Below are 14266 nucleotides of genomic sequence, written 5' to 3'. Positions count from 1 at the left end.
GGATGTACACAAATTTATCGGTCATTGTCTTATCCCTTTAAATCCCTGGAAGCATGTATTTGATGTTTATGTATTTTCATTCTCTCCCCTTTAATTTCCTAGATTTCATTAACTTTTTACCAGAAAATAAAATATCCGATTTCCAGGATATTTTTAGCTGGATAAATAAAGGTAAAGTAAACAATTTAAACTGTACACATCTAAATTTAGTTTTATCCTTAAGATTTTCTATATAAAAGTTAGGTTTTCTGTTTAATCTATCCTTTTTTTCTTTCTCTTTAGTTTTATTGATGCCTTTATAGTCATAGGCGTCCAAGAGGGGGGGTAATGGGCCATTTGGCACCCCCAAACGATTTTGGGGGTGCCGTAGGCACCCCCAAAATTTTGTGAACAATACCCCCCCCAAAAAAAAATTACCCCTACCTTGGGGGTGCCGTAGGCACCCCCAACGATTTTGGGGGGGGTATTTACCCCCCCCAAACCATTTTGGGGGGGGTAATTACCCCCCCAAAATAAATGTTCTTTAAAAAAATTTTTTTGGGGGGGTATTTACCCCCCCCAAATTGAATGTTCTTAAAAAAAAATTTTACTGTCCAACCAGTTAAAACAGTTCTTAACCATGATAACAAAAAATTTAATAGTTTGATCATGTTTTATTTGCTTGGGCTAAAACCATCCCGGGGATCTATGATGTAATTGTAAAGCACTGAAGATTCCATAAAATAGATACCTAACTAAATTAAATATTTCATTAAATAATGAAAAAGAATTTCTATAGGCGATTTCTTTTGGGAGGATGTCAGGGTGTCTCAAAACTAGTTATAAAACTTACCAGGACCTATAAGACGCTTCACTTTAAAGTAAAATCATATTGGTTCATTGGTTAGTGAGTTAATTATTGTATTTTTATGTTATAAAGAATGAGATACTACTATATATTTGAATAGTAGTGGCGCCCTTAGCATCTAAGAACTCGTGTTTTCTAAAGGGTAAAAAAGGAGGAGAAAAATAGCCTAAAACCACTCAAAGGATTGACCTATAATAGTGTGGAACCATCATGGGATCTATGTGAAGCTTTCCTAAAAAGGAGAACTCAGTATTAAAAGTAATGAAATCTGAAGCTATAGTCAAATAAACCTTACTTACTACTTTATGTTATAAGATAGTACTTATTAACTTAATAGATTAGGTAGGTGCTTTTTTTACATAATTAAATTACCCCCCCCAATAATTTTACCCCCGGGGTAAATTAGTTTGGGGGGGGTAATTACCCCCCCCAACAGATTTGGGGGGAGTATTTACCCCCCCCAACAGACTTTAGGGGGGGTAATTACCCCCCCCCAATCAAATTTTACCCCCGGGGTAAAAATTTTGGGGGGGGTAAAAAAAATTTCGGCGCGCTTCGCGCGCCATTTTACCCCCCCCCAAACACGAATTACCCCCCCCCCTAAAATTTTTTACCCCCCCCCAAAAAAAAAGCTTGGACGCCCCTGTTTATAGTGCCTATAAAAAAATAATTTAAAAACACTGTTGACAAATAACGTCATATTAGAATAATCCATTCGGCCAAAAGTTTTTAAATGTATTACCTTTTTTATAGGCACTATAATAAAATTCTAATATATTTATTTTTATCTTCCTAGCTTCTAAAAGTTGACTAATTTTTTTTTGTATATATATATATATCTCTATCCATTTATCTATCATTTATTTATTTAATTATCTACATATCTATCTATCTATCTATCTATCTATCTATCTATATATCTATCTATCTATCTATCTATCTATCTATCTATCTATCTATCTATCTATCTATCTATCTATCTATCTATCTATCTATCTATCTATCTATCTATCTATCTATCTATCTATCTATCTATCTATCTATCTATCTATCTATCTATCTATCTATCTATCTATCTATCTATCTATCTATCTATCTATCTATCTATCTATCTATCTATCTATCTATCTATCTATCTATCTATCTATCTATCTATCTATCTATCTATCTATCTATCTATCTATCTATCTATCTATCTATCTATCTATCTATCTATCTATCTATCTATCTATCTATCTATCTATCTATCTATCTATCTATCTATCTATCTATCTATCTATCTATCTATCTATCTATCTATCTATCTATCTATCTATCTATCTATCTATCTATCTATCTATCTATCTATCTATCTATCTATCTATCTATCTATCTATCTATCTATCTATCTATCTATCTATCTATCTATCTATCTATCTATCTATCTATCTATCTATCTATCTATCTATCTATCTATCTATCTATCTATCTATCTATCTATCTATCTATCTATCTATCTATCTATCTATCTATCTATCTATCTATCTATCTATCTATCTATCTATCTATCTATCTATCTATCTATCTATCTATCTACATATCTGACCCTGGCAGATGCTATCAGATAAAGGATGACTAAAGTGCTGCAAAAATTGGTTGGCATGCATTATGGGGGCGTAAACAAGGGGGGGGGGGCGGGGCAGAGTCAATCACTTAAATTATTACTTTATAATAACTTTTAGAGAGAAATGTAAAAAGAAAATATGAAAAACCTTTAACATTTATCAATAATAACAGGATGAGTGTTGCTAACCGCTGAACCGATATGGTTCTCCTAGACAGAAAAGTTTGTTTTTTTTTGGGGGGGGGGGGGAGGAGGAACCTTCACACTCCCAAGATAAATCATCCCTAGAAATAACTAACCCCAATTTTTACTAAATAGACAGGAATAAGGTATAGCCAACAAGCGAAACAAATCTAAAATGATATTTGGAGGCAAATATAAAATTGGTGTCAAGTGTTGCCACGGAACGAAAGCTGAAAATCACATTAAAAAAATATTTCTTTGTTGGTATAAGCTGCTTAAAGTTTTGAAAGTTTAGGGTCATCCTCCCTTCGAGTACCCCTAGAGGCCTCACGGAATTCTTACTTAATATGAAAATGTAACCCTTAATTAAAAGAACATGCAGCACCCTGAGCTGGCATTCATCCACACTGCACGCAGATGCAAAGATATATTGAAAATAAAATAATGTCCTAACATTTCAGCAAAATTTCCAGTTTAATTTATAGGAAAATTTTTCAATGTTTTTCAAATATTATATTGCACAGCAGAGAAGCACAAAAAAATCGTGGAATGGACGAACGGACAAAGTGAGTTTTAGAACGAGAGGAAGAAAAAAAGAAAGAGTATGCAAAAAAATAAAAGAAATATAAGAAACCTTTTAAAGCATGAACGAAAGACTGACGAAAGACTGACGATTTTTACCTTGAATAAAAAATCTTCGTTTTTAAATGATTAATTATTGCATTATAGAAACACTAGCGACTTCGCCCCTAGCCTTGAGGGGCTGTGCCCCAAGAGGTATAATTTTATTATTTATAATATTTTAATATTACCTACCCAGCGGAAAAAAATGCGAATGAATCGCAATTTTTTTAAAAAATTGTTTGGAATATAAGAAAATAGCCTAAAATTACCACAGGACCAGTAGGAATATTTCCTGAAGAGTAGAATCCGATCGGTTCAGTGGTTACCGGGATCTTAAGGGACGGACAGAAAGATGGAGAGACAGACATCAAGCTACTTTGTATTATAGATAACAAAATTTGAATTTTTCATTCCACTTCTATTTTCTAGGGAATGAAAAAACATAAAATGTTTGAAATCTGCAGAAATTTGTGCAGCCTGCATCAAATATTATCAAATCTTCTCAGAGAGGGAGGGGGCATTGGGCTGTTTATTACACTAGTCCCCAAAGTCGTATAATAATGTCTTATTAACAACCTTGGGTACAGTTCAGTGAATTTGATTGGTTGGTTCATGAGGTGTAGTGTCCAAACATTTAAAACACTAATTGGTATCTACAGAAGGGGTAATTTGGTGTGTACATCAATTTATCAGCTAATGTCCTATCCCTTTAGATCCCTGAAACTTCTCAGAGAAGAGCATTTTCAAATTTTACAAGTATAAATTTGTGATACTGTCATGTTTAAGTACTTGCAATTTCTTATCATATTAATGCCTATAATTTTTTTAAAAGTTAAGCTTTTCTATAATCAGGGTAGGTTATTCCGTCCATAACGGTAAGCTTTTTTGGTTAATTTATACATGTTACGATTGTCCTATCGATTTCAAACTTTGCATCATGATTTTTGTAACAGTTGGGTAAAATTTAGAAAGTGTATCATCTCTATTATCGTTACAAGAAAGTCCGTCCGTCCATTTAAATCATGCTGATTTTTACTTTTTTGACAACAATTTTTCATTTGATACAATCATCCTATTCCTATGAATATCAATATTAAGTACAACATGGTACAATGTTATAAGCTAAGCTTTTCTATGATCAAGTTCTAAAAAAGTATGTCCTTAAACAGTATCCTGTATATAAGTGGTTTTGCAACAAATTTACTTAGATTTTTTTTGAAAACTTATATTTATTTTCTGCTTATTCAGTTCTGACACTCTACAAGTGTTAATGTTCGTTTGTCCTACCAATTCAGAGCTTCACTTTTATGAAAGTAGTTGTCCTTGTTAAATAATAATTAATAGTTGCAAAATTTAGTTTAAAAAACTATGTACACATTAAAATTGATGAATACAATGCTATATTGTTTTTTTTAAGCAAATCTTGTTTATCATTGGGTTCTGTACGTCCGTACGTCACACATTTCGTTAAATTAGGCATGTTCGAAATGTCCTAAAGATTTTAAACTTTGGATGATGATTCCTGCCACAGGTACGATTTGGAAAGATCCTATATGTCAAGCGAAGCATACCTATAATCATTTCCCAAAATGCAAGTAGGTCCTTAAACAGAATTCTGTATTTACGTAATTTTGCAAGTTATATACAATTTTGTAATACTTTTAAATTAATATTCTGCTTTTTCAGTTCTTACACTCTTAATGTGTTAATGTCCGTTAATCCTACCATTCCAGAGCTTCGCTTTGATGGGTGTTGTCATTCTTGTTTTTTTTGTTTTTTTTTTATAAATTTTACACTAAAATGATCATAAAAATAAAACTTTTGAATTTTTTCCCTTAAAATTATCCTTACTTGAACATGTTGTACATTGGCTAACTGTAAAATACTAATTATAATTATGTACGCAGCTACTCTATATCTAAGGGTAGACAGTAAGTACGGTTACAAAAAAACGGGTATAGTCCTTTTTGTTACAACGCCTCTTAAGAAGCGTTTCGTCGTATTTTCACAGTTATAATCAAGCAGAAAATAATCAGATTCGATGCCATAATGGAAGAGTTATTTATCGTAACGTAAAATAGACAGTTTTGCGCAGAAAGTAAAATAAAAAAAGTAGTGTTTTTTATTTCAGTTATGTTGGCCCCTTACTTTCGAATCAACACTTAAAACACATGTTATAACTTAAAAATAATAAAATTTGCCAGATTTTTAAAAATAATGAATTCAACTTTACAACAACATAATGTTCTTTTTAAATAGATCTTATTATTGCTACGCTTCTTATGTACAAAACTGTTCTTGTTAGCTTAATTGAACTTTGAACATAACCTATGGACCCAACGATTGACAAATTACAAAAACAATTGTAAAACAAGTACAAAATATGTCCATTACCATCCGATTTCTTAAAGTATAAAAATGTTTGTAGAAGTTTGTTTGTATAGAAATATCTCGTCTATTGTAAGAACAATCAGTACCCCATTAAGTGAGGCTGGTCATTTATTATTGGAAAATTTAAAGTTATTTGGCAAGGAGGGAAATTTGATCGACCTCCCCCCCCCCCCTCAACCCTAACAATGGCCCGATGGTAAAAGATGGTGATCATAACTATTTTCGGATATCTTCAAACTTGATTTACCCCCTCTCTTTTTACATTCCCTTTGAAGTGGATAATTCTGGATTATCTATTATGTGATAAGGTGTTTATACAAGTGCGCCAATGTTTTTTTTTTATAAAATTATTAAAAAATGGCATCTGTTTGGTTTTCCTTTGCAATTAAGCTTTTTTTTAGGTACAGGGAAGGTTTTTAACTATTTTGGGAGAGCGTATCTCCACTCTCCCAATTTAAAATCCCCCCCCAATTTTTTTTCTGAATATTTCTTATTAAAACTCAAATTAAAAAGTAGAAGGGCGGTTGACTTATCCCCCTCCCACCTTAAGAACACCTAGAGGCTTCTTGGGGGCGTCAGTTGCACCTATTCTTTCTTAAAATAAAAACTATGTCTTGCATTTTTTTTAATTAGGTGTTTGATCACGAATTTTATATGGTAAAAATATTTTTCTTATTTAATTGTTATCCTAATAAGATAAAAGTTATGCTTGAAAATTGTTTTAATAGCTATTATTATATGTTGCATCTTTAGATAAACGTAAGAATTTGCGTATCATTTGCGTCATTTCTATTTTCAGATATTTATTACCCTTCATCAATGGCCCCGAGAAAAACCTATCCCCATTTAAAATAAATATTTATTTTTCAAAATGAATTTATTTTTAACTTCCGTCTGTTCCTCTGTCCATAAGTAACAAATACCTACAACCGGTTTTAACAAAGGTACTTTTTAGAAAGCGAAACATCTCTATAAATTAAAAATCTGAGTAAATCATTCAACAGTACCCTATATTCAAGCAATTTTGTGAAGAGATATGACAACACTTTGGTTAGAAATCAAAAAATTATATTCTGCCTTTTAGGTTCTGACAATCTACAAGTGTTAATGTTCGTTTGTCCTACCGTCTGATTTTAGAGCTTAGCTTTTATGGATGTTGACATCCAAGTTATAGAACAGTTTTAGACAAAGAGTTTTTCTTCTTATCTACTTATTAACAGGATATCGTTAATGGACATACTTACATTTTAGGACTTGATTATAGAGATGTTTCGCATCTACATTGTTGTTATAGGAATCAGTATTCAAAAAATCAGATCAATCGGATAATTTTATCACATAAAAAAAGTTGTTAAAAATCAACATGTTTAAAATGGACGTACGAACATTCTGGTAACGTTTATAGAGTTGCTATGCTTTCTTAACTGTACCTAACTACTACAGAAATCACCATGCAAAGTTTGGAATCGATAGGACAATTCTAACTCGTTTAAATTAATGAAAAGTTTCGCTTTTAAAAAAGAGGAAGTAGTAAGGTATAATAAAATTTTTCATTTATTCACTTTATCAAATCACACTTCTAAAATAAAACTAAATGAAATCTGATCTGTTTTTGATACATGATGTAATCATAGACGAAAAAAGTATTTAATCAATAAAAAAAGTAATAATAATCTAATTAAAATATATTGAATTTAAATGTTGTTTGTGGATTATTAAAGGGGAGGGGAACATGGGCTGTTTATTACACTAGTCCCCAAATTTGTATAGTAACGATATCTTATTCGTTGACTTAACAACTTTGGCAACTTTAGTGAATTTTGATTGATTACTTCATTATGTTTAGTGTTCAAACGTTTCAACCACTTGTTTTAATCTACAGAAAGGGTAATTTTGTGTATCATCATTGGGGATGCTAAAATTTATCGTCCATTGTCTTTTAGATCCCTTCCATAAAAACTATGATTCTACAATTCTATGATAATTGCAAAACTTAAATAAAATATACAAATATTTATTACAAAAGCGTTGTTATATCTCGATATATCATTTGTAGATCATTTGATGTAAAATATTTGTTTTTCAAACTATTACTGTATTAAAGTTTACTTGTTATCTTGTTTTAACTGTTAAAATTGTTCTTGTTACATAATCTTTTTACAAAAAAATATTCTTTGCCACAAAAAATCTTGGAAACTAAGAAAGTAAAAGACTCAAAAATACTTAAATAAACACTTTTTATATAAATTTCTCAACTATAAATAGCACAATATGAACACTATTGATTAAAAGGTACTAAATATTGACTCAGTGTAGTAGCCTTATTTATTCGCTACTGTTTTGTGTCATAGATTAATATTGCAAAGAGTGTTAAAACTTTGTAGTTTAAGTATTTATACCAGGGATCGAAAGGGATAGGACAATGGCCGATAAATTAATGCACATCCCCAATCTAAATTTAATAAAAGTCCCTAAAGTTGCAAGCCAATAAATAAGAAAATATTATTATAAAACTTTAGGGACAGTGTAATAAACAGCACAAAGTCTCCTCCCTCAATAAATTATACTCTTTTATTACTAGATATTTTATTTTCATTTCTTACTCTTTCTTTAATTACTCAATGTTTTTATCTTGTTATCAGCTGATTTTATATTTATGTATTATTCTTATGGCATGAAACACTTGTTAATGTTGAATTAATGCTACACAAGGCTATACGCCAGGTGTCCTATCAAATCCGTATATTATCATATAGTTACAGAATCGCATAAACAAAATAGTAGATTTACTCAGAGAGAAAGGGAGGGGACAATGGGTTGTTTATTACACTAGTCGCCACGGTTTTATAATAACGTTTTCTTATTCGGTTTCTTAATAACTTTGGGGACTGAATATTAAGGATTCATCATTCGCTAGTAATGGTTACTAACTTTTTGATTGAGTGACCTTAGTTAGGAAGTCTTAACTCGGCCTAATAATAAGTTATAGACCTAGACATTCCCCCTACTCTTGTAATTGATGCAATAATCTTGACAAGGAGACGGCGAGTACCATTTTCAACTTCTTAAGTTTGACGTAATGGACCCGTTCTCGAGTTAGAAAAGGAGAAAAAGAATCTTGAAACTATCCCAGAACAATGGATATAGAATATTCGTGGATATTACGACAGGAAAATTGCAAAAAATGTTGTCACTTTAGTCAGTTCGTTCATCTAGTTGGAGGAGAGTTGATGGTGTAAAGCGGATGGATGGTGGAAATCGTTATGTTACAAGTACTCTTAGAGTTTATGATAATCTGGTTTAAGATCCAAGTATTAACAAATCCCTTCCCAAGACTGATAAAAAAAAGCTTCCCTAAAATGGAGAGCTCAATAAGAAGGGTAGTTAGCGAGATCTTAATGTACAAACAAAAAGATCACTACTTTAACTAATAGTAAATTATATTTCTATTTTATTTTCATAAGGATTAATTAATTTTTGTTTAAAAGAATTTTGGATAAATAAACAAAATTGTTCTTTTTAAAAGCGAAGCTTTTCTATAATTAGGGTCGGTCCGTCCGTCCGTCCGTAACGGATAGCTTTTTTCATTAATTTAGTCATGTTAGAATAGTTCTATCGATTTCACATTTTGCATGGTGATTCCTTTAGTAGTTAGGTACGATTTAGAAAGCGTAGCAACTCTATAATCATTACCAAAATGTCCGTACGTCCATTTTTAACATGTTGATTTTTTTACTTTTTTAACAACAAATTTTTATGTGAACTAATCATCTGATTGATCTGATTTTTGGTATATTGATTCCTGGGACAACAAAGTATAATGTAATAAGCGAAGCAACTCTATAATCAAGTCCTAGAAATGTAAGTATGTCCATAAACATTATCCTGAATCAAGCAGTTTTTTTCAACAAATTTACTTACAATTTTGCTTCGATTCTTATACATTTATATTATGATTAATGTGTTAATGTCCGTTTGTCCTACCGTTTCAGTGTGTGTGTGTAGCCATAGCTCCTCTGTTTTTTCTCCTGATAAAGTGCGTTGTCAAGTTCCATCCAATTTTAAGAAGTTTGCGACTTTTGCGGGTTTTTTCCAAAGGTCAATTGGGGTAAGGTTTGTAGGTTTTGCAGGACAATTGAAAAGGTGTTGAACATTGTGGGGGCCAGTATTACAATCAGGACAGGTATTTGGTATTTCTCCTCGGCTTATTCTGTTTAGGTATTCATTTAAAATTCTGGAAAATCCACTTCTGAGTTGAGATAGTTTTGTTCTGGCCTTTCTTTTCAGTTTTCAGTGCTTCGCTTTTATGGATGTTGTCATCCTTGTTTTATAAAGAAAGTGTATGTATTGTAAAAAAGTTAGTTGATGAATAATCTAATTACAACAAAAGTTTTTCTTCTTCTATTTTCTTACTTATTTATATTTATATTTATCGTATTTATTTGAATCCGGTGGATAGGAACCGGTTCTCATCCATACGAAAAAACTATGTCTAGCATCGTATTATATCCAGTTTTCTACGAATATAGAAATGTTCAATCATAAGATTAAAACTAGTCGCCGGAAGGAAAAAGCAGTTTTTTGAAAGGGGCTATCTGAGATTATTACAGATTCTGATATATACATATATAGACTAATGAAAAATGCAAAAAACGAAATCAAAAGCGTTCCTTCTTGGAAGAAAATCCGGGAAAAAGATTTTAGCTATTTTTAACCTAAAATTCACATTGGCAATCCTGCAAAAAATATACAGACATTTTAAATATGTCATTGCTCAGCACATAGAAAAGGTAGAAAAATGCTATGCATACCATTGGAAAGCTTATAACCTCTATTTTTCATATTGGTATATTACGTTTTTGTACTATTATTAGTTTTTGAGCTATCCTCTGAAATATGCACAAGTTTTGAAAATGCAGTTTTTTCCTTGAATTTTAAGTTTAATACTTGTTACACAAACCTTTTAAAAATTATATTGCTTAGCACCTAGAGTTATATAATTATTCTATATAGATATCTTTGTATATTTTAGGTACATTGGGTACTTAAAATTTTCTTAATTAAAAATTGTCTTTGAAATGTGTATAGTTTGTAGTAAGAACCAAGTAGGGAGGGGGAAAATTTATACACTTATAGGCAATGAAATTCAGTATAAAATTTTGCCATGGATGTTTTTGGGCTTGTTGTTATAGCCATTAAACTGATTCTTTTTGTAAAATCTCTTATATGATTAAATATACCAGTAAACCTAATGTTTGGTATTTTCCTTCAAGGGGTTAGTGAGGTAAAACTGCACCCAAAACTACTAAAACTTTAAGTTCTGGGCTTATTTTTAGAGATATCAAGCTGATTTTATTAAGGTATACTTTTTTGCATAATTGAGCCAAGTAGCCACTTTTTATTTCATTTTGGCACTTTCCTCCTTGGGGCTGGTGGGGTAAAACACTCCCCAAAACACTAAAATTTAAGCCTTGAGCTTATTTATAGAGATTTCAAGCTGATTTTTTAATGTAAACTTTTTCACATAATTGAGCTAAGTAGCAACTAAAGATTTCATTTTAACACTTTCTTTCTAGGTGGTAGTGGGGTGAAAGACCCCCCAATAATTAAGTTATAAGATCCAAGGGGGGGGGGGGGAGTTTATATAATTTTTATAAATTTAGTACAAAATTTTGCTCTAGATGTTTGGGCTTGTTGTTATAGTTATCAACCTAATTATTTTTGTAAAATCTCTTATATCCTATTATATAAAGTAGTAAGCTATTTTTGTCTGTAGCAAAGGATCTCTGTAACCGCTGGTCAGATGTGGTCCTTCTATACTGTGTAGTTTCTCATAGGTTCTGGGAAGGTTTCTAACTATTTTGGGGGAGGGTACAATCACCCTCCCAAGGGAAATCACTCTAAAAAATGAACTCTTCCCATTTTTAAAAATTTTTCTTTTAATAAGTACAATTGAAAGTAGAGGGATCACCTTCACCACAAGGGCCTCTAGAGTCCTCTAGGGCCTAACTGCTAGTGATTAAATATACCAGAAAGTCTTAAGTTTTGGCACTTTCCATCAAGGGGATAGTTGGGATAAAACTGACCCCAAAACTACTAAAACTTTAAGTTCTGTGCTTAATTTTAAAAATATTGGGCTAAAAATAAGGACTATATCATTTTTTTCAATTATGTGAAATTTGTTTTAATCAAAGTTCAACATGATATCTTTGAAAATAAGCTCAGAACTCATAATTTTGGTATTTGGACGTGTTTTACCCCACTAGACTCAAGAAGGAAAGTGCCGTAAGGAAATCTGTAATTGATACTAATTCAATTAGTAAAATATGTTTATATTAAAAAAATTAGTTTGATATCTTCAAAAATAATCTTATAGCTTATAATTTTAGTGTTTTAGAGGCTTTTTTACCCCACAAGCCCCTTGAAGGAAAGTGCCAAAATTCAATTTTTAAAGTTTTAAATGTAGATCTATTCATATAAGAAAATTTTAAAAAAGAATCATTTAATAACTATAACAACCATCCAAACAGCCAGGGCAAAATCTGGTACTGACTTATGATTTTAATGTTTTAGGGAGTGTTTTACCCCACTAGCCCCAAGAAGGAAAGTGTCAAAATGAAAAAAAACTTAAATTAAAAAAATCTTCTTGACATCTTTAAAAATAGGCTCATAACTACTCCAAGGAGGAAAGTACCAAATTAAATCTTCAGTGACTACTTAGCTTAATTATGTAAAAAAGTTTACATTAAAAAATCAGCTTGATATCTCTAAAACTAAGCTCAGACTATAGATTTTAGTGTTTTTGAAGCTATTTTACCCCACTAGCCCCTAGAAGGAAAGTGCCAAAATTCAATTTTCAAAGATTTGCTGGCAGATTATATCATATAAGAGATTTTACAAAAAGAATCAGGTTAATGACAACAAACCCAAAACCATCCAAGGCAAAATTCTATACTGAATTGCATTGCCCATAAGTGTAAACCCCCCCCCCCCCCCCAACTACAAACTATGCCCATTTCAAAGACAATTTTTAATTAAGCTAAAATTGAAAGTACCTAAAATATACAAATATCTATAATACAAAGAAGCTTGATGTATGTCCGTCTGTCTGTCCGTCCCTTAAGATCTTGGTAACCACTGAACCGATCGGATTCTACTCTTCAGGGTATATACCTATTGGTCCTGTAGTGGTTTTAAGCTATTTTCTTGGGGGGGTGGGACACCTCCAACCCCCCCAAAAATGAAAATTCCCTCTCCAAAAAAAAAAAAAAAAATTCCTGGTGCTGCCCATAAATTATTTTTTTAAAATTACCTCATAGGCCAAAGCCCCTAGAGGCTAGGGAAAAAGCCGCTAGTATCTATATAAAATAATTATATAACTCTAGGCGCTAAGCAATAAGATTTAAGGTTTGTGTAACAAGTATCAAACTTAAAATTCAAGAAAAAACTGCATTTTTAAAATTTGTGTATACTTCAGAGGATAGCTCAAAAAATGATAATAGTACAAAAACGTAATATACCAATATGAAGAATAGATGTTATAAGCTTTCCAATGGTATGCATAGCATTTTTCTACCACTTCTAGGTGCTGAGCAATGACATGTTTAAAATGTCTGTATATTTTTTGCAGGATTGCCAATGTGAATTTTAGGTTAAAAATAGCTAAAATCCTTTTCCCGGATTTTCTCCCAAGAAGGAACGCTTTTAATTTCGTTTTTTGCATTTTTCATTAGTCTATATATGTATATATCAGAATCTGTAATAATCTCAGATAGCCCCTTTCAAAAAACTGCTTTTTCCTTCCGGCGACTAGTGTCTTATAACTGTACATTCTATATCCGCGGAAAGCCGTTTATAATACGATACGAGAAATAACTATTCTTGTTTAACAAGAGTTGTTTATAACATTAAACTTTGCTAGCAGCGTAGCTAACATATAACATTGTTTTACTTTTAAAAATTAAAATTGAAGATGGCGGGTCAACACATCCCCACCCTACTCCTTAGTGCCCCAAGAGGCCTTGAGGGTCGTAGACGCTAGATAAAAATTTATTAGTTTAAAGATTTTGACCTAGACTAGGTATAGTATTTCTATTCTTATTGAAAACGATAAATTTCTTGCCAAAGAATCCTTTTCTATATTTAATCCTAGAATATTGAGAAAATATCTTAAAACATTAAAAATAACTTATTTTTTAACCCTCCATATTTCTAAAGCTTTTACAAACAAAGTTTCCTTCCAATTTTTGACATTCAATAAAAGGGGTGAGTACTTTGGGTGGGGGAGGTTTGTGTATTATGACAAAAATAGGGTTGTTGTTTTATTGTCAGGGGGTGAATACATCCTCTGCATAATCAAAAGTCAAACAATCTCGTTTCGAAAATCGAAAATCGAGCAAATTTGGTCATTTGTATTGTATGACATAATTTTTTTATAGGCACAATAAACAGCTTTTAACCAAATCAGTTAAGTGCAAACTCAAAAGAATTAGTGTGCATACAAATATCCATTAAACATGATCAGTTCATATTCGATTATAGAGAACGGATAGAGGCTCAGGTTTCTATAATCCCACATGAACCAATTTTGAGGTCCTCAGACCAAATGAAAAATCAGC

General features: G+C 31.6%; 1 protein-coding gene across 9 annotated transcripts in view; it reads right to left on the bottom strand.

Moving 5' to 3' along the window:
• LOC145334908 (multiple C2 and transmembrane domain-containing protein-like) overlaps positions 1–14266 on the bottom strand; it is a 159323-nt gene that overhangs the window by 58675 nt on the left and 86382 nt on the right. The gene's annotated exons all lie outside the window — the stretch shown is intronic.

The sequence above is a fragment of the Acartia tonsa genome, chromosome 13, assembly GCF_053477335.1.
Source record: "Acartia tonsa isolate MP-2025a chromosome 13, ASM5347733v1, whole genome shotgun sequence".
In the NCBI taxonomy this organism is placed as follows: domain Eukaryota; kingdom Metazoa; phylum Arthropoda; class Copepoda; order Calanoida; family Acartiidae; genus Acartia; species Acartia tonsa.
Note: the sequence above shows the minus strand (reverse complement) of the source record. Positions and strands in the feature narration are given on the sequence as shown.